Source organism: Medicago sativa, chromosome 3 (genome assembly GCF_051527215.1).
Source record: "Medicago sativa cultivar Bolivia chromosome 3, Bolivia_mono, whole genome shotgun sequence".
NCBI classification, from domain to species: domain Eukaryota; kingdom Viridiplantae; phylum Streptophyta; class Magnoliopsida; order Fabales; family Fabaceae; genus Medicago; species Medicago sativa.
In genome coordinates, this window is record NC_140751.1 from 20,544,507 (window position 1) to 20,564,871 (window position 20,365).

The 20,365-nt window shown below is 31.8% G+C and overlaps 2 long non-coding RNA genes across 5 annotated transcripts; one reads left to right on the top strand and one right to left on the bottom strand.

The window, feature by feature from the left end:
• Positions 1-2,256: 2,256 nt before the first annotated feature.
• On the bottom strand, positions 2,257-2,565 carry LOC146936286 (uncharacterized). The gene is made up of 2 exons (XR_015030529.1): positions 2,427-2,565; positions 2,257-2,305 (listed from the first exon to the last, which is right to left on the bottom strand). It is a non-coding gene; the product is annotated as an uncharacterized LOC146936286 (long non-coding RNA).
• A 1,630-nt stretch (positions 2,566-4,195) lies between these two features.
• On the top strand, positions 4,196-18,739 carry LOC146936287 (uncharacterized). 4 transcript variants are annotated; one of them, XR_015030531.1, is made up of 10 exons: positions 4,196-6,794; positions 7,922-8,199; positions 9,329-9,606; positions 10,731-11,008; positions 12,124-12,401; positions 13,531-13,803; positions 14,504-14,781; positions 15,893-16,170; positions 17,281-17,558; positions 18,094-18,739. It is a non-coding gene; the product is annotated as an uncharacterized LOC146936287 (long non-coding RNA). The 4 variants fall into 4 exon arrangements; XR_015030530.1 differs by having other exon boundaries at positions 18,482-18,739; XR_015030533.1 differs by lacking the exon at positions 12,124-12,401 and having other exon boundaries at positions 4,198-6,794; positions 18,482-18,739.
• The last annotated feature ends 1,626 nt before the right edge of the window (positions 18,740-20,365 follow it).

The following is a 20,365-nucleotide window of genomic DNA, read 5'->3' on the forward strand; positions in this document are numbered from 1 at the left end:
TCTTGGAGCTCTTAATTTGACTTGAAGTTTTTTGGTGATTGTAGAATATTAGAAATAAAATCGTATTCTATGGTGAACTTGCAAACACCGTTGTTTCACATATAAAGATTCTATCATGCGGTTGGTTTATAAATAAGATGGAGGAAATTCAGGTGTTGTTTTTTATGATTGGTGGTATAATCTCATTTGTTGTTTTCAAGTCTTGTATTGATAGGTTAGAGTATCCCTTGTACTCTTTATATATTTTGTTTATCGGAAAAACAAATCTAAAAATTAGTTTGAAGGGAATGATGGTTTTATCCAAGTTTTGTGCATAGTAGTGTTTAAAATTTTGGAAAGGTGCTTGTTAATATATGGATGGAGGTTGTCCGGTAGATAATTAAAATCTGACTAAAGGTGTTTTTGCTAGAATTCGAAGTCGAGTTTTTAAAAGATTCATCCTTACGTGAATGTCATTAATTACTTGAACTCAATCGCTTAGTTAGATTAAAAATTATATTTATAAATTTTTTAAAGAATTGACTACATAAATTTTAATGCAGTATTATTATATTTGATTCTTTAGCAAGCGTCTATCTAGATATTTACTAGCATTTTTCATGAATAAATATATCCGCTCAATGTAGTTGAACTTGGTGATGATTTGATTGGTTCAATTGTATTACATTTTTTTATTTTTACAAGTCAATTGAGTTACACACAACTTAAAAATTAAAAAATAGTGAAATTTAGAGAATGAAAACATAAAATTCCTCTTAATTTTCTCACAAAATTTTGCGAGGACAAAATTGGTGAGGGATTTCACTTTTTTCGTCACTAATTTTCGTTGTTAATTTCATTTTTTATAGTAGTGACAGTTCAAACGTATATAATTTAACTAATCGACGAATTGATGAATTATCTATTTAACTAATACCAAATCTGCTAAGGCCTAAGTTTTAGTTTGTTTTGAATGCTATTGTTGTAAGACTCGTAATTTATCTATGATTGAATATAGGGTTTCACATTTGTTTTCATGTTTTCTTTGTTGACAATTGCTTTTATGAAGTGTCATGGCGCTATCGGGATTTTAAAACTAGTTTTCTATTGATTTTTTTAGAAAAATGGGCAAGATGTTCTCGCTATTTAAATTTTCAACGGAATGTGAGCGTCTTAAAAATTTAAACAAGAATTTTATATGTTGTTATAATAGAAAGACGACCCTTTTATATTTCTCAAAATTATGTAAATGAGATTTTCTTGTCATAAAGTTATTTTGATTTTAAAATCATTATTTTAAATGGAAAACTTGTTGAACAAGTTAACTATGTGAGGTTTAATATTGATGTATATATGTAGTTTATTTCTCAGGGGATTGAGAATATTTGTATGAATTTTTTATTAACATAAAAATATAGTTGAATATGTTTGATGATTTGAGATATGTGAAAAGTCTTAGGACATGATTCTAAGTTTTGTCTGATTCTTTGCATTTAGGGATTTGGATAGAACCAAATATTGATTTGCACGTATATGAAAATTGAATGGACATTAGGAATCGTCAAAATTTATTCAAAAAAAAATAAATTGTTAAGACAATGTTTTTGAGAATTTTGTAATATTAGAGCCTTGGAATGAGAAATGTTCCGAAGGAAAAATATCAGAAAATAAATAGTTTTTTATAGTAGTAATCTCTCTCACTCTCTTGTCCACCACCACCATCACCGCCACTGTTTCTCCTTTTTTCGATCAAATTGAAACTGTTGTGAAATCTCGCTCAACCACACATGATTCATCGTTGTTCAGAGTGGTAATCCTCTTTGTTTTCCATGGCCACACCCCATTTTTAAAGGGGTGCCATTTTTCGCGTGTTGTCAAGAGTGTTACCTTGTTAATGTGTTATTGGTCTTTTTTGAGTCTAAATACGTAAAAATATTTGTGCTCTTTTATTGTGTCCGTCTTTCTGCTCTTTTTATTGCGCCAACGCTTGTAGATTATCAACAAAATTTTATAAAAAATTTGTGTGTAAATTGCAAACGATATTTTATATAATTTTTTTATCTAGATAAAAAAATTATAAGTATAGATATTTGTGACTTTCAAATGTAACAAACTCAACAAACCATATTTATATTTTTCAATGACAACAATAATATAACAAATATAATAAAAAAAATTATCTTTTTTAATAACATCAACAATATAATATTATTTAGGTACAATTAGAATAACAAAAATGTCAGCACAAAATCTCCCTGAAACCCCCTATTTTCTTTATATATAGTATAGACATGTGTGTATGTATGTCCTTGAAAAATATTTAAGGCTGTCAAAGAAATTGAAAGTTCAGAAAAATAAATGAATGTGTAAGAGAAATTATAAGAGTAACACCATTAGTGTGAGTAAATAAAGTAAAAGATTTATACACAATAGAGAAATTTCATTACCTTAACATCTTTGAGTTGTTTACAAACACCTTTAACGCACCTCATAGTTCCATAAGGAGCACGCCTATATACTGAATAACAATCACTAGCACTTGCACATTCCCCTGTAATGTTAAACAAAAATTACAAAAAAAGTAAAAGATTGTACATAAAATAAACAAAAAAAATGAGAATGATGGCATAACTATAAGTCCTTATGCCGTCAACGGCAACAAGACATAGGGAAACCAAAAGGATCACAATATAAACAAATTTCAAAGTTTCAGCCATTTATTTTCACAGTTTCATGTAACATATATAAAATGGTTTGATCACATTATATAGTAAAATCCCTCTATTTATGTTTACATCAATTGAATAGTTTTTAATAAATATGTTGTTGGAAGAAACTTTTCTTTAATATTAGAAAAATATATTAAATGTCTCTAAAGTATACAAATGAGTCATATTTGACCCTTTAACTCCTATAATATACCTCACACAATAATTTTTTAAATAATTAAAGTTCATTTTTATTCACCAAACTTTCGTTATTAATATTTATTTCTTATCTATTCTTTAATAATAGAGAGAAGAAAACCAACATTATATTATGTTGGTATGTGATAAGTGCAATTTCTAGCATCAAAGTATTGGGCTTATTGATCCACAAAGACATGGAAAATGAACCATTCATCTATTTTGATAATCAAAATTGATACTAGCTTTCCTTTTATTGTGTTATTTTAGAATGTGCAATTTGAATTTATATATCAACCAAGACATGGAAAATGAATCATTCACCTATTTTCGTTAAAATGACATCATTAAATAACAATTGAAACACATACATGTCCACCAACATGTTAGCCTATACTCCCTCCGGTCCTATTTACAAGATAAAGTTGACTTTTTAGATACATTGAATAATGTATGTATCTAGTCAAGAACCTAAACCAAATACATAAATTATTTAATGTATCTAAAAAGTAAATTGTCTCTTGTAAATAGGACCAGAGGGAGTATTTTAAAAAAGGCTATATTATATGCAGTCAAAGCAAGTTTGACCTTGTGATCGAAGAAATAAAAGATGCTCTTTTATTCTTATGTATTTAAATCGAAGATGGGACTTGTTGGAAATGCTCGAGACACGTGTTTCAGTTCGACAAGGCGAAAAGCATCGAAGGGCAGTTTGTTTCGGATAAGGTCAAACAACAGATATATGTATTCGAAATTCAAATCGAATAGATGGGTACTGTTCGTTTGTAGCAGTTGTAGTTTTAAATTCAAATATAGGTAGTTATTTTTTTCTAGTATAAATAGTAGTTTCTCGCAAGGGAAAGTGGTCACAATCCAATCATACACAAAACTTACACTCAAATTATCCGCATGGAAGAGATAAACGAGTCACAAGTTGCAATGTATGAATATGTGTACCAATTTATATTCAATCAATGCAATTTAAGTTTATTTTCTTAAGTATCTTTGCAATTTACTTATTTCATTCAAGCATTTCTTTTTATTTCATTTGAAAGTAACTTCGATGGATTTAACTGAGTTAGATTCGATAAGTTATCTTCGTAAGTTTTCTATGTTCTTGAAGAACAATCACAAATTCTGGAAAATAACAAAAACACAATATGTCCTTAAGATTTACTAGTTGATCTTGCAAGTAATTAATTTTAAACCAGCTGTTGTTTACCAAAAATTAGTGTAAACACAACAATGGTCAATTTAATGGCAATTGCAATCAGTGAGAAGTAACCATATAAAATATTTATTGTACAACAACAATTAAATATAGCAGTAACAGAAAGGCAAATAATCAATTGATGAATAAAAAGTATAGATGAAAAGGTAACCCATCATTTCCTTTAAATAGTACAATATTATTAAAGCTCCCAAGCATCTAAAGAGGAGATGTTGGTGCTAAAGAAAATACAAAAATCAGCAACCCCAACGCAAGACATACGTGCACACAATAGAAAGAAAAAAAATAACCCACCCAATTACAACTGCTAGCCATTCCCCAACATACCCAAACGCCACGACATCACCAAAACTGTGACAACAACTAAGATACAGAAAATATCTAAAAGAAAAAACAGAAAACCAGCTGCTAAAAAAGAAACGTCTCCCAGTCGGATTGGCAACCAGACAACACAACAACTACCGAACCAAATCTAACAGCTAGCCGTTGAAAAACCACTATCTCACCAAACAATCCTGCGGATTCCAACATCACTCACAGTAAAGACAATATGCAATTTTATGTGATTCATACTCCAATACCAAGAGAACAACTTAATACTTTCCACCGATTCCATCACATCCTCCTCCCCATGACCATTATCGAAAATTATATCATTCCTCACCTTCCGAATCGACCAAATTGTCGCATTCCAAATAATCCACATACCATGTCTAAATTTCTTGCAAGTTGCCTCATGTGTGCAACAATCCAAATGAACCAGCAGATTATGTGGAATAAAAAAAATTAACCTCAATCCACTTCATCACCAATTGTCAAACCTTTGCTACAACATCATAATGCAAGAAGAGATGTACCGTTGTTTCTTCCCTCGTTTCGCAAAACACGCAATTCTTGGAACCTTCCACATCTAAGACTCTTCGTAATGTTAGAATCACCTTTATCGGTATTCCATCCAAGAGCATGGACCATGAGAAAGCTAATACCTTAGAAGGCTCACCCTTTCCAAAGATACCGTAAGACCTCCCTATCCCCCACTATCACCTCGCCATCCTCCAAATACATCCCTTCAAGGAAACTGTAGCAAGCTTTGACAGAAAAAAATCCATTCTTCCCCTGGCCTCCACACCCACATGTCTCTACCACCATGGAAAACAAAATCATTTAACAAACCCAATAAATTACCAAGTAAGTCGGTTTCCCATACAAAGAACTCTTTACGCCAAGTAAAATACCACCTTCGCATCAAAGCCGTCAAATTTCAAACCTCCCCTACCATACTCTCCTTTTGATTTGAAATGTCGAATAGACGAGGGAAGAGAACCCTTGGGCTGCCACCTATCCAACCAAAAAAATTTCCTCATACCATCACCCACCTTCCTTTCTAGCTCCCCACTAAACCACTTCACCTTTCCCCTTCCCTCTAGAAATATAGCAATGTCATTGGTAGATTATGTTGATTGGTATTGATTTTATTTGTTGCCCATTTTAACTTTTTAACTTTATTTTAGATTTTCAATAGTATGAACGAATGAGTGGGGCTGAATTTATTCCCACATAACTAGACAACAAGTACTTGTTGTTTTCGAAAAGTATTCTAAATCGATTTTTTTATTATTCTAAATCGAATATTCCTGCACTTTAAACTAATAGGTTTAAATATACTTGAAACTTATAGCTTGATTGTCTATCATTTTTTTTAATTGTTTTAGTCTTCATTTTTTATTTGTCCAGTAGTCTGGTGCTAGAAAATCATCTTTTAAGGTCAATAATTGAGAAATTTGGGATTCAAACCTCAATATCTGTATATATAATACAATATTCATATCAACTAAGGCTTTGTTTGCGAGTTTTGAGGGGTGGGGAAGGAAAGGCTTAGGAGGGGAAGGGAGAAAGGAGGGATAGCCTTCCCCTTGTTTGGAGGTTAAACAAACCAACAAGGAAATGAGATGGAGGGCTTATGTGATAATTTTACTATTTTACCATTTTTTTTCTTTTAAAATCAATACATTGTGTTATACTTTGTAATTTATCTTGTAAATTATAATTGAAATTTTGAATTATTATGAGGACAATTTTGTCAATTAGTATGTTTAACCCCCCAAAATCCCCCAATTTGGGGGAACAAGCTAGGGTTTTTCTAAGGGTTTGATTTTGTTGAATTAGAGAGAAAAGAAAGAATAGATGAATGAGGAGAATAGAATTATGAAAGTAGTGATTTCATCGACCGTAGAAATGCAATCCACCATCTATTATTTTTTGTAGTAACTAAATTAAATCACGAGAATTATTTAGCATCAAAATGAATCTTCACTAAAAAAAGGGATATTAATTTTCATACAAAATTAATGCAAAAAATATTACACTATCAATCAATTAAAAGTAACACGTAATTAAAATAGAGTAGAAAAGGAAAGAAAGCGAAGAAGCAGACGCATAGAGAGAAATGACAGAGAAAAACAGTGTTTCTGCTTCTTCACATTCCTCCACCACCATCCACCCACACACGATTTCTGCTTCTTCTATATAAACCAAACCCTTTCTTCTCTGATCACCATCCACCCACACACGGTTTCTGCTTCTTCACACGTGTTGACGCATTTCACTCAGATCTCAATCAGGATTCTACTTCTTCACACGTGTTGACCCATTTCACTCAGATCTCAATCAGAACTCAGGTAAATTTCGATCTGGGTTTGCTATGATATTGATTGTGATATTGATTGTGGGTTTACTATGATATTGATTAAAAATAGTATAAATTGGTTTGCTATGATATTGATTGTGATCTGGGTTTTTTTTTTGTTTTTAGTCATTGTAGAAATGCAAATATACTATGATATTGATTGTGCAAACCCACAATGAACCAATTATCACAATCAATATTATAGCAATGTGTGGCCTCACAATTTGCTATTCTTTTAATCTGGGTTTGCTATGATATTGATTGTGCAAACCCACAATGAACCAATTATCAGAATCAATATCATAGCAACGTGTGGCCTCACAATTTGCTATTCTTTTAATCTGGGTTTGCTATGATATTGATTGTGCTTTTACATGCTGAAATAGTAGACACGCAATTTGCTTCTACATTTGCAAAAGTAATCTTTCTCGTCTATGTAGGTTTAGCAGTCTATGTACGCCTTTCTCATTACAATTACAAATTATCAACATCACAATCAACTTATTGGAAAACTGAAATCTTACTATATTGCTTCGTACAGTAATCACAATGAAAATGGATGTGTTTGACAAACGTGTCAACTACTATTTTCTTTTATAATAGGTTAATGTTTTTTTTGAAAGAAATGGGTTAATGTTATTTAGTGGTTAAAAGATATCTAAATAAAAAATGACATTTGATGCATTATCTAACAATTTGAATGAGTTCCCAAACAATTCTCTATGAAATTATGGAGGAAATATCTACTACGATTAAAACGATTCGCGACAATGTAGCTAAGTTGATGATGGGATGCTAGGTAGTCGATTTGTTTTTATCCTACAGCTGATGAACAAATTGGTTCTGCGATGTCACTTTTTATTGTGGTTTTGCCTTGATGCAGTTTATTTTTTTTTGAATGTGTTGCTATTCTAATAATTTGGTGTGGTTAATCTCGAAGATGGATGTTTGCAGCTAATTGATGCAGAGTTCAATTTAAATCAAAAAAACCACTTAAGTTTAATATTGATAATTTAGTGTGTCCCCTTTTTTAAGTGAATTATTACTAACAATTATTACTATTTGATTCACTGTTTAATATTGATATCTGTGTCTAACTATTTAATACTTTACCTACAGTTTAGGAATGGCGGTGTTACCATTTTTAAGATCAGTTACGACAAAACCCCCCTACAGTTACAAACTTCGACTTCCCTTCAATTTTAGAGTCCACTTGGTAAAGGAGGAGGAAAGTTACATAATTCAAACAAGATTTGGAGGTAAAGAGAATGTACTAAATTGTGGGTTGCATTTCCTCAATCTTCTCACCCAAAAGACCCATTTCACTCAGATCTCAATCATGTTTCTACTTCTTCACACTGTTGACCCATTTCACTCAGATCTCAATCAGAACTCAGGTAAATTTCGATCAGGGTTTGCTATGATATTGATTGTGATATTGATTGTTGGTTTGCTATTATATTGATTAAAAATAGTATAAATTGGTTTGCTATGATATTGATTGTGATCTGCATTTTTTTTTTTTTGTTTTTAGTCATTGTAGAAATGCAAATATACTATGATATTGATTGTGCAAACCCACAATGAACCAATTATCACAATCAATATCATAGCAACGTGTGGCCTCACAATTTACTATTCTTTTAATCTGGGTTTGCTATGATATTGATTGTGCAAACCCACAATGAACCAATTATCAGAATCAATATCATAGCAACGTGTGGCCTCACAATTTGCTATTCTTTTAATTTGGGTTTGCTATGATATTGATTGTGCTTTTACATGCTGAAATAGTAGACTCGCAATTTGCTTCTACATTTGCAAAAGTAATCTTTCTCGTCTATGTAGGTTTAGCAGTCTATGTACGCCTTTCTCATTACAATTACAAATTATCAACATCACAATCAACTTATTGCAAAAATGAAATCTTACTATATTGCTTCGTACCGTAATCACAATGAAAATGGATGTGTTTGACAAACGTGTCAACTACTATTTTCTTTTATAATAGGTTAATGTTTTTTTGAAAGAAATGGGTTATTGTTATTTAGTGGTTAAAAGATATCTAAATAAAAAATGACATTTGATGCATTATCTAACAATTTGAATGAGTTCCCAAACAATTCTCTATGAAATTATGGAGGAAATATCTACTACGATTAAAACGATTAGTGACAATGTAGCTAAGTTGATGATGGGATGCTAGGTAGTCGATTTGTTTTTATCCTGCAGCTGATGAACAAATTGGTTCTGCGATGTCACTTTTTATTGTGGTTTTGCCTTGATGCAGTTTATTTTTTTTTGAATGTGTTGCTATTCTAATAATTTAGTGTGGTTAATCTCGAAGATGGATGTTTGTAGCTAATTGATGCAGAGTTCAATTTAAATCGAAAAAACCACTTAAGTTTAATATTGATAATTTAGTGTGTCCCCTTTTTTAAGTGAACTATTACTAACAATTATTACTATTTGATTCATTGTTTAATATTGATATCTGCGTCTAACTATTTAATACTTTACCTACAGTTTAGGAATGGCGGTGTTACCATTTTTAAGATCAGTTACGACAAAACCCCCCTACAGTTACAAACTTCGACTTCCCTTCAATTTTAGAGTCCACTTGGTAAAGGAGGAGGAAAGTTACATAATTCAAACAAGATTTGGAGGTAAAGAGAATGTACTAAATTGTGGGTTGCATTTCCTCAATCTTCTCACCCAAAAGACCCATTTCACTCAGATCTCAATCATGTTTCTACTTCTTCACACTGTTGACCCATTTCACTCAGATCTCAATCAGAACTCAAGTAAATTTCGATCTGGGTTTGCTATGATATTGATTGTGATATTGATTGTTGGTTTGCTATTATATTGATTAAAAATAGTATAAATTGGTTTGCTATGATATTGATTGTGATCTACGTTTTTTTGTTGTTGTTTTTAGTCATTGTAGAAATGCAAATATACTATGATATTGTGCAAACCCACAATGAACCAATTATCACAATCAATATCATAGCAACGTGTGGCCTCACAATTTGCCATTCTTTTAATCTGGGTTTGCTATGATATTGATTGTGCAAACCCACAATGAACCAATTATCATAATCAATATCATAGCAACGTGTGGCCTCACAATTTGCTATTCTTTTAATCTGGGTTTGCTATGATATTGATTGTGCTTTTACATGCTGAAATAGTAGACTCGCAATTTGCTTCTACATTTGCAAAAGTAATCTTTCTTGTCTATGTAGGTTTAGCAGTCTATGTACGCCTTTCTCATTACAATTAAAAATTATCAACATCACAATCAACTTATTGCAAAAATGAAATCTTACTATATTGCTTCGTACATTAATCACAATGAAAATGGATGTGTTTGACAAACGTGTCAACTACTATTTTCTTTTATAATAGGTTAATGTTTTTTTGAAAGAAATGGGTTAATGTTATTTAGTGGTTAAAAGATATCTAAATAAAAAATGACATTTGATGCATTATCTAACAATTTGAATGAGTTCCCAAACAATTCTCTATGAAATTATGGAGGAAATATCTACTACGATTAAAACGATTCGCGACAATGTAGCTAAGTTGATGATGGGATGCTAGGTAGTCGATTTGTTTTTATCCTACAGCTGATGAACAAATTGGTTCTGCGATGTCACTTTTTATTGTGGTTTTGCCTTGATGCAGTTTATTTTTTTTGAATGTGTTGCTATTTTAATAATTTAGTGTGGTTAATCTCGAAGATGGATGTTTGTAGCTAATTGATGCAGAGTTCAATTTAAATCGAAAAAACTACTTAAGTTTAATATTGATAATTTAGTGTGTCCCCTTTTTTAAGTGAACTATTACTAACAATTATTACTATTTGATTCACTGTTTAATATTGATACCTGTGTCTAACTATTTAATACTTTACCTACAGTTTAGGAATGGCGGTGTTATCATTTTTAAGATCAGTTACGACAAAACCCCCTACAGTTACAAACTTCGACTTCCCTTCAATTTTGGAGTCCACTTGGTAAAGGAGGAGGAAAGTTACATAATTCAAAGAAGATTTGAAGGTAAAGAGAAGGTACTAAATTATGGGTTGCATTTCCTCAATCCTATCACCCAAAAGACCCATTTCACTCAGATCTCAATCAGGTTTCTACTTCTTCACACGTGTTGACCCATTTCACTCAGATCTCAATCAGAACTCAGGTAAATTTCGATCTGGGTTTGCTATGATATTGATTGTGGGTTTGCTATGATATTGATTAAAAATAGTATAAATTGGTTTGCTATGATATTGATTGTGATCTGCGTTTTTTTGTTTTGTTTTTAGTCATTGTAGCAATGCAAATATACTATGATATTGATTGTGCAAACCCACAATGAACCAATTATCACAATCAATATCATAGCAACGTGTGGCCTCACAATTTGCTATTCTTTTAATCTGGGTTTGCTATGATATTGATTGTGCAAACCCACAATGAACCAATTATCATAATCAATATCATAGCAACGTGTGGCCTCACAATTTGCTATTCTTTTAATCTGGGTTTGCTATGATATTGATTGTGCTTTTACATGCTGAAATAGTAGACTCGCAATTTGCTTCTACATTTGCAAAAGTAATCTTTCTCGTCTATGTAGGTTTAGCAGTCTATGTACGCCTTTCTCATTACAATTACAAATTATCAACATCACAATCAACTTATTGCAAAAATGAAATCTTACTATATTGCTTCGTACAGTAATCACAATGAAAATGGATGTGTTTGACAAACGTGTCAACTACTATTTTCTTTTATAATAGGTTAATGTTTTTTTGAAAGAAATGGGTTAATGTTATTTAGTGGTTAAAAGATATCTAAATAAAAAATGACATTTGATGCATTATCTAACAATTTGAATGAGTTCCCAAACAATTCTCTATGAAATTATGGAGGAAATATCTACTACGATTAAAACGATTCGCGACAATGTAGCTAAGTTGATGATGGGATGCTAGGTAGTCGATTTGTTTTTATCGTGCAGCTGATGAACAAATTGGTTCTGCGATGTCACTTTTTATTGTGGTTTGGCCTTGATGCAGTTTATTTTTTTTGAATGTGTTGCTATTCTAATAATTTAGTGTGGTTAATCTCGAAGATGGATGTTTGTAGCTAATTGATGCAGAGTTCAATTTAAATCGAAAAAACCACTTAAGTTTAATATTGATAATTTAGTGTGTCCCCTTTTTTAAGTGAACTATTACTAACAATTATTACTATTTGATTCATTGTTTAATATTGATATCTGTGTCTAACTATTTAATACTTTACCTACAGTTTAGGAATGGCGGTGTTACCATTTTTAAGATCAGTTACGACAAAACCCCCCTACGGTTACAAACTTCGACTTCCCTTCAATTTTAGAGTCCACTTGGTATAGGAGGAGGAAAGTTACATAATTCAAACAAGATTTGGAGGTAAAGAGAATGTACTAAATTGTGGGTTGCATTTCCTCAATCCTCTCACCCAAAAGACTCATTTCACTCAGATCTCAATCATGTTTCTACTTCTTCACACTGTTGACCCATTTCACTCAGATCTCAATCAGAACTCAGGTAAATTTCGATCTGGGTTTGCTATGATATTGATTGTGATATTGATTGTTGGTTTGCTATTATATTGATTAAAAATAGTATAAATTGGTTTGCTATGATATTGATTGTGATCTGCGTTTTTTTTTGTTTTTAGTCATTGTAGAAATGCAAATATACTATGATATTGATTGTGCAAACCCACAATGAACCAATTATCACAATCAATATCATAGCAACGTGTGGCCTCACAATTTGCTATTCTTTTAATCTGGGTTTGCTATGATATTGATTATGCAAACCCACAATGAACCAATTATCAGAATCAATATCATAGCAACGTGTGGCCTCACAATTTGCTATTCTTTTAATCTGGGTTTGCTATGATATTGATTGTGCTTTTACATGCTGAAATAGTAGACTCGCAATTTGCTTCTACATTTGCAAAAGTAATCTTTCTTGTCTATGTAGGTTTAGCAGTCTATGTACGCCTTTCTCATTACAATTACAAATTATCAACATCACAATCAACTTATTGCAAAAATGAAATCTTACTATATTGCTTCGTACAGTAATCACAATGAAAATGGATGTGTTTGACAAACGTGTCAACTACTATTTTCTTTTATAATAGGTTAATGTTTTTTTGAAAGAAATGGGTTAATGTTATCTAGTGGTTAAAAGATATCTAAATAAAAAATGACATTTGATGCATTATCTAACAATTTGAATGAGTTCCCAAACAATTCTCTATGAAATTATGGATGAAATATCTACTACGATTAAAACGATTCGCGACAATGTAGCTAAGTTGATGATGGGATGCTAGGTAGTCGATTTGTTTTTATCCTGCAGCTGATGAACAAATTGGTTCTGCGATGTCACTTTTTATTGTGGTTTTGCCTTGATGCAGTTTATTTTTTTTGAATGTGTTGCTATTCTAATAATTTAGTGTGGTTAATCTCGAAGATGGATGTTTGTAGCTAATTGATGCAGAGTTCAATTTAAATCGAAAAAACCACTTAAGTTTAATATTGATAATTTAGTGTGTCCCCTTTTTTAAGTGAACTATTACTAACAATTATTACTATTTGATTCACTGTTTAATATTGATATCAGTGTCTAACTATTTAATACTTTACCGACTGTTTAGGAATGGCGGTGTTATCATTTTTAAGATCAGTTACGACAAAACCCCCAACAGTTACAAACTTCGACTTCCCTTCAATTTTGGAGTCCACTTGGTAAAGGAGGAGGAAAGTTACATAATTCAAAGAAGATTTGAAGGTAAAGAGAAGGTACTAAATTATGGGTTGCATTTCCTCAATCCTATCACCCAAAAGACCCATTTCACTCAGATCTCTATCAGGTTTCTACTTCTTCACACGTGTTGACCCATTTCACTCAGATCTCAATTAGAACTCAGGTAAATTTCGATCTGGGTTTGCTATGATATTGATTGTGGGTTTGCTATGATATTGATTAAAAATAGTATAAATTGGTTTGCTATGATATTGATTGTGATATGTTTTTTTTTTGTTTTTAGTCATTGTAGAAATGCAAATATACTATGATATTGATTGTGCAATCCCACAATGAACCAATTATCACAATCAATATCATAGCAACGTGTGGCCTCACAATTCACTATTCTTTTAATCTGGGTTTGCTATGATATTGATTGTGCAAACAATTCACAACGTGTGATCTGTTGCCAAACAATTCTCTATGAAATTATGGAGGAAATATCTACGACGATTAAAACGATTCGCGACAATGTAGCTAAGTTGATGATGGGATTCTAGGTAGTCGATTTGTTTTTATCCTGCAGCTGATGAACAAATTGGTTCTGCGATGTCACTTTTTATTGTGGTTTTGCCTTGATGCAGTTTATTTTTTTTTTGAATGTGTTGCTATTCTAATAATTTAGTGTGGTTAATCTCGAAGATGGATGTTTGTAGCTAATTGATGCAGAGTTCAATTTAAATCGAAAAAACCACTTAAGTTTAATATTGATAATTTAGTGTGTCCCCTTTTTTAAGTGAACTATTACTAACAATTATTACTATTTGATTCACTGTTTAATATTGATATTTGTGTCTAACTATTTAATACTTTACCTACAGTTTAGGAATGGCGGTGTTATCATTTTTAAGATCAGTTACGACAAAACCCCCAACAGTTACAAACTTCGACTTCCCTTCAATTTTGGAGTCCACTTGGTAAAGGAGGAGGAAAGTTACATAATTCAAAGAAGATTTGAAGGTAAAGAGAAGGTACTAAATTATGGGTTGCATTTCCTCAATCCTATCACCCAAAAGACCCATTTCACTCAGATCTCACTCAGGTTTCTACTTCTTCACACGTGTTGACCCATTTCACTCAGATCTCAATCAGAACTCAGGTAAATTTCGATCTGGGTTTGCTATGATATTGATTGTGGGTTTGCTATGATATTGATTAAAAATAGTATAAATTGGTTTGCTATGATATTGATTGTGATCTGTTTTTTTTTTGTTTTTAGTCATTGTAGAAATGCAAATATACTATGATATTGATTGTGCAAACCCACAATGAACCAATTATCACAATCAATATCATAGCAACGTGTGGCCTCACAATTCACTATTCTTTTAATCTGGGTTTGCTATGATATTGATTGTGCAAACCCACAATGAACCAATTATCAGAATCAATATCATAGCAACGTGTGGCCTCACAATTTGCTATTCTTTTAATCTGGGTTTGCTATGATATTGATTGTGCTTTTACATGCTGAAATAGTAGACTCGCAATTTGCTTCTACATTTGCAAAAGTAATCTTTCTCGTCTATGTAGGTTTAGCAGTCTATGTACGTCTTTCTCATTACAATTACAAATTATCAACATCACAATCAACTTATTGCAAAAATGAAATCTTACTATATTGCTTCGCACAGTAATCACAATGAAAATGGATGTGTTTGACAAACGTGTCAACTACTATTTTCTTTTATAATAGGTTAATGTTTTTTTGAAAGAAATGGGTTAATGTTATTTAGTGGTTAAAAGATATCTAAATAAAAAATGACATTTGATGCATTATCTAACAATTTGAATGAGTTCCCAAACAATTCTCTATGAAATTATGGAGGAAATATCTACTACGATTAAAACGATTCGCGACAATGTAGCTAAGTTGATGATGGGATGCTAGGTAGTCGATTTATTTTTATCCTGTAGCTGATGAACAAATTGGTTCTGCGATGTCACTTTTTATTGTGGTTTTGCCTTGATGCAGTTTATTTTTTTTGAATGTGTTGCTATTCTAATAATTTAGTGTGGTTAATCTCGAAGATGGATGTTTGTAGCTAATTGATGCAGAGTTCAATTTAAATCGAAAAAACCACTTAAGTTTAATATTGATAATTTAGTGTGTCCCCTTTTTTAAGTGAACTATTACTAACAATTATTACTATTTGATTCACTGTTTAATATTGATATCTGTGTCTAACTATTTAATACTTTACCTACAGTTTAGGAATGGCGGTGTTATCATTTTTAAGATCAGTTACGACAAAACCCCCTACAGTTACAAACTTCGACTTCCCTTCAATTTTGGAGTCCACTTGGTAAAGGAGGAGGAAAGTTACATAATTCAAAGAAGATTTGAAGGTAAAGAGAAGGTACTAAATTATGGGTTGCATTTCCTCAATCCTATCACCCAAAAGACCCATTTCACTCAGATCTCAATCAGGTTTCTACTTCTTCACACGTGTTGACCCATTTCACTCAGATCTCAATCAGAACTCAGGTAAATTTCGATCTGGGTTTGCTATGATATTGATTGTGGGTTTGCTATGATATTGATTAAAAATAGTATAAATTGGTTTGCTATGATATTGACTGTGATCTGTTTTTTTTTGTTTTTGGTCATTGTAGAAATGCAAATATACTATGATATTGATTGTGCAAACCCACAATGAACCAATTATCACAATCAATATCATAGCAACGTGTGGCCTCACAATTCACTATTCTTTTAATCTGGGTTTGCTATGATATTGATTGTGCAAACCCACAATGAACCAATTATCAGAATCAATATCATAGCAACGTGTGGCCTCACAATTTGCTATTCTTTTAATCTGGGTTTGCTATGATATTGATTGTGCTTTTACATGCTGAAATAGTAGACTCGCAATTTGCTTCTACATTTGCAAAAGTAATCTTTCTCGTCTATGTAGGTTTAGCAGTCTATGTACGCCTTTCTCATTACAATTACAAATTATCAACATCACAATCAACTTATTGCAAAAATGAAATCTTACTATATTGCTTCGCACAGTAATCACAATGAAAATGGATGTGTTTGACAAACGTGTCAACTACTATTTTCTTTTATAATAGGTTAATGTTTTTTTGAAAGAAATGGGTTAATGTTATTTAGTGGTTAAAAGATATCTAAATAAAAAATGACATTTGATGCATTATCTAACAATTTGAATGAGTTCCCAAACAATTCTCTATGAAATTATGGAGGAAATATCTACTACGATTAAAACGATTCGCGACAATGTAGCTAAGTTGATGATGGGATGCTAGGTAGTCGATTTGTTTTTATCCTGTAGCTGATGAACAAATTGGTTCTGCGATGTCACTTTTTATTGTGGTTTTGCCTTGATGCAGTTTATTTTTTTTGAATGTGTTGCTATTCTAATAATTTAGTGTGGTTAATCTCGAAGATGGATGTTTGTAGCTAATTGATGCAGAGTTCAATTTAAATCGAAAAAACCACTTAAGTTTAATATTGATAATTTAGTGTGTCCCCTTTTTTAAGTGAACTATTACTAACAATTATTACTATTTGATTCACTGTTTAATATTGATATCTGTGTCTAACTATTTAATACTTTACCTACAGTTTAGGAATGGCGGTGTTATCATTTTTAAGATCAGTTACGACAAAACCCCCTACAGTTACAAACTTCGACTTCCCTTCAATTTTGGAGTCCACTTGGTAAAGGAGGAGGAAAGTTACATAATTCAAAGAAGATTTGAAGGTAAAGAGAAGGTACCAAATTATGGGTTGCATTTCCTCAATCCTATCACCCAAAAGACCCATTTCACTCAGATCTCAATCAGGTTTCTACTTCTTCACACGTGTTGACCCATTTCACTCAGATCTCAATCAGAACTCAGGTAAATTTCGATCTGGGTTTGCTATGATATTGATTGTGGGTTTGCTATGATATTGATTAAAAATAGTATAAATTGGTTTGCTATGATATTGATTGTGATCTGTTTTTTTTTTGTTTTTAGTCATTGTAGAAATGCAAATATACTATGATATTGATTGTGCAAACCCACAATGAACCAATTATCACAATCAATATCATAGCAACGTGTGGCCTCACAATTCACTATTCTTTTAATCTGGGTTTGCTATGATATTGATTGTGCAAACCCACAATGAACCAATTATCAGAATCAATATCATAGCAACGTGTGGCCTCACAATTTATTATTCTTTTAATCTGGGTTTGCTATGATATTGATTGTGCAAACTCACAATGAACCAATTATCACAATCAATATCATAGCAACGTGTGGCCTCACAATTTGCTATTCTTTTAATCTGGGTTTGCTATGATATTGATTGTGCTTTTACATGCTGAAATAGTAGACTCGCAATTTGCTTTTACATTTGCAAAAGTAATTTTTCTCGTCTATGTAGGTTTAGCAGTCTATGTACGCCTTTCTCACTACAATTACAAATTATCAACATCACAATCAACTTATTGGAAAAATGAAATCTTACTATATTGCTTCGTGCAGTAATCACAATGAAAATGGATGTGTTTGACAAACGTGTCAACTACTATTTTCTTTTATAATAGGTTAATGTTTTTTTGAAAGAAATGGGTTAATGTTATTTAGTGGTTAAAAGATATCTAAATAAAAAATGACATTTGATGCATTATCTAACAATTTGAATGAGTTCCCAAACAATTCTCTATGAAATTATGAAGGAAATATCTACTACGATTAAAACGATTCGCAACAATGTAGCTAAGTCGATTAAATCTAATCATGTTATGTATATTTGGCCGCACAATTTGAAGAGACCAATCGAGTTAGGCGCTTCCTTGGTCAGATATTTTCAAGATATTATAGAAAGTTTGATTCAGATCAGGATCTATGAAGAAATCAAGACTTGCGTGGATAGCCCAGATGAAGAATTTAGTATGGTTGATCCATGATTTTGTTTGTGTTTTATTGTTTTGTTTTACGTTGTTGAAATTGTGTTGTTCAAATTGTTATGTTTAATTTATCATGTTGTTGTTGTATATTTTGATTTATAATGAAAGTTTTTTCAACTTCATGTGTTCTGGGTACGATTCGGATTATATAATCCAAAACGTGTAAAACCCTCCTAATCATAAGTTTTAACACAGTCTCGGCAAATTTTGGATTATATAATTTGAACCAATGTAAGAAAGGTTTCACGTATATAATTCAAACCAGTCCAAAATATAGATTGTTTCGCTACAAATAATGTTTGGACAATTTGTGGTGTGTTTAATATATTTTTTGTCATTTTAAATGTTTTCTTTTATTGTAGTAATAGTCTAGGATGGTTTTGTGGCTATAAATACCCTTATATTCTTCTGCATTTTCATTGCAAATTCCTTCTTCATTATGTCTACACTTCTCCTATTTAGGTTTAATTTGGCGCTGGATTATGGTATCATGGTAACTGCTAATCATTCTTACTATCTTTGTGCAGTATTTGTGGGGATGGTACTATAGTCAGCTGAGACTTTTGCATCAATTATATTACGTTTTCTGAGTTTTGTCAACTTTTGTATTATATAATTCGAAATTCTAAAGAAAAAAAAAACGGTTTTGATTATATAATTCAAATGGTGGAAAATGAAAATTTTGAAAGGCACGTGGGAAATAGGATAGTGGAAAAAGAAAAGAAAAATGCTCTTCTTCCAACAAGATTTGCTCACTCTCAACCAAACTTCCGAAAATGTCCCCGACGTGAGTTAAGTCACGCATGTGTTAAACTCAGCATGACTTAACTCACGTTGGCTATAGGTCTGCGTGAGTTAACTCACGTTGTTACTGATGTATCAACATATAGCATTTAACGCATAGCATTCAATGCAACCAAGTCATTAATGACCCGTAATCTTTACACACTCATAATTGAACCTAATAACGGCAGTTTAACAACATAATCACATAATCGCGCATAAACAATTCAAATTACACAAATTCATCGTTTATCACACGATCACTTAATCATGCATAAACGATCCAAATTACACAAATCCGTCGTTAATGACGCATAATCACGTAATCACACTTAATGACACATAAACGATCCAAATTACACAAATTCGTCCTTAAATTCCCAAAATCACATAATTGCACATAAACAATTCAAATTACACATTTGTCGTTAAATTACACATAACACAAATTAATTAAAATTCAACATTACTGACACAAATTCGAACACATTACACGCTAATAAATATTACACTTCAACGGATCGGACATAAAGATGTAAAATGTTAATTTCAACCATCACGTTAAACATGTAAGCAATGTCGCTATCAACTTTGACAAGTTATGGATAATACACGGTCTTCCAAAAGTCCTCTTCTTTATCCTCCCCCAAGTCCACGCATGGCACCTATACTATTGCATGAGATGTTCTTTGGTTTTCACCAATTTGGATAAAGTATCTGTTAAGTTGTGTATTCAACTCGTCCAACTTGTCGGTGGGGGTTAAAAAGACCTTAACCTTCATTCTCACGCTCTCGTATCGGACAAGAGCTTCAACTGGAACCTGTGCATCTTCATACCTGTTTCACTTCACAAAATATAATGGAATAACAAGTATGAGAATAAAACCAAATGAAAGATAAAATAAATAGTTGAATAATTAGAGACAAAAAAATGCAATTGACGTGACATAACCGGCCACCAAA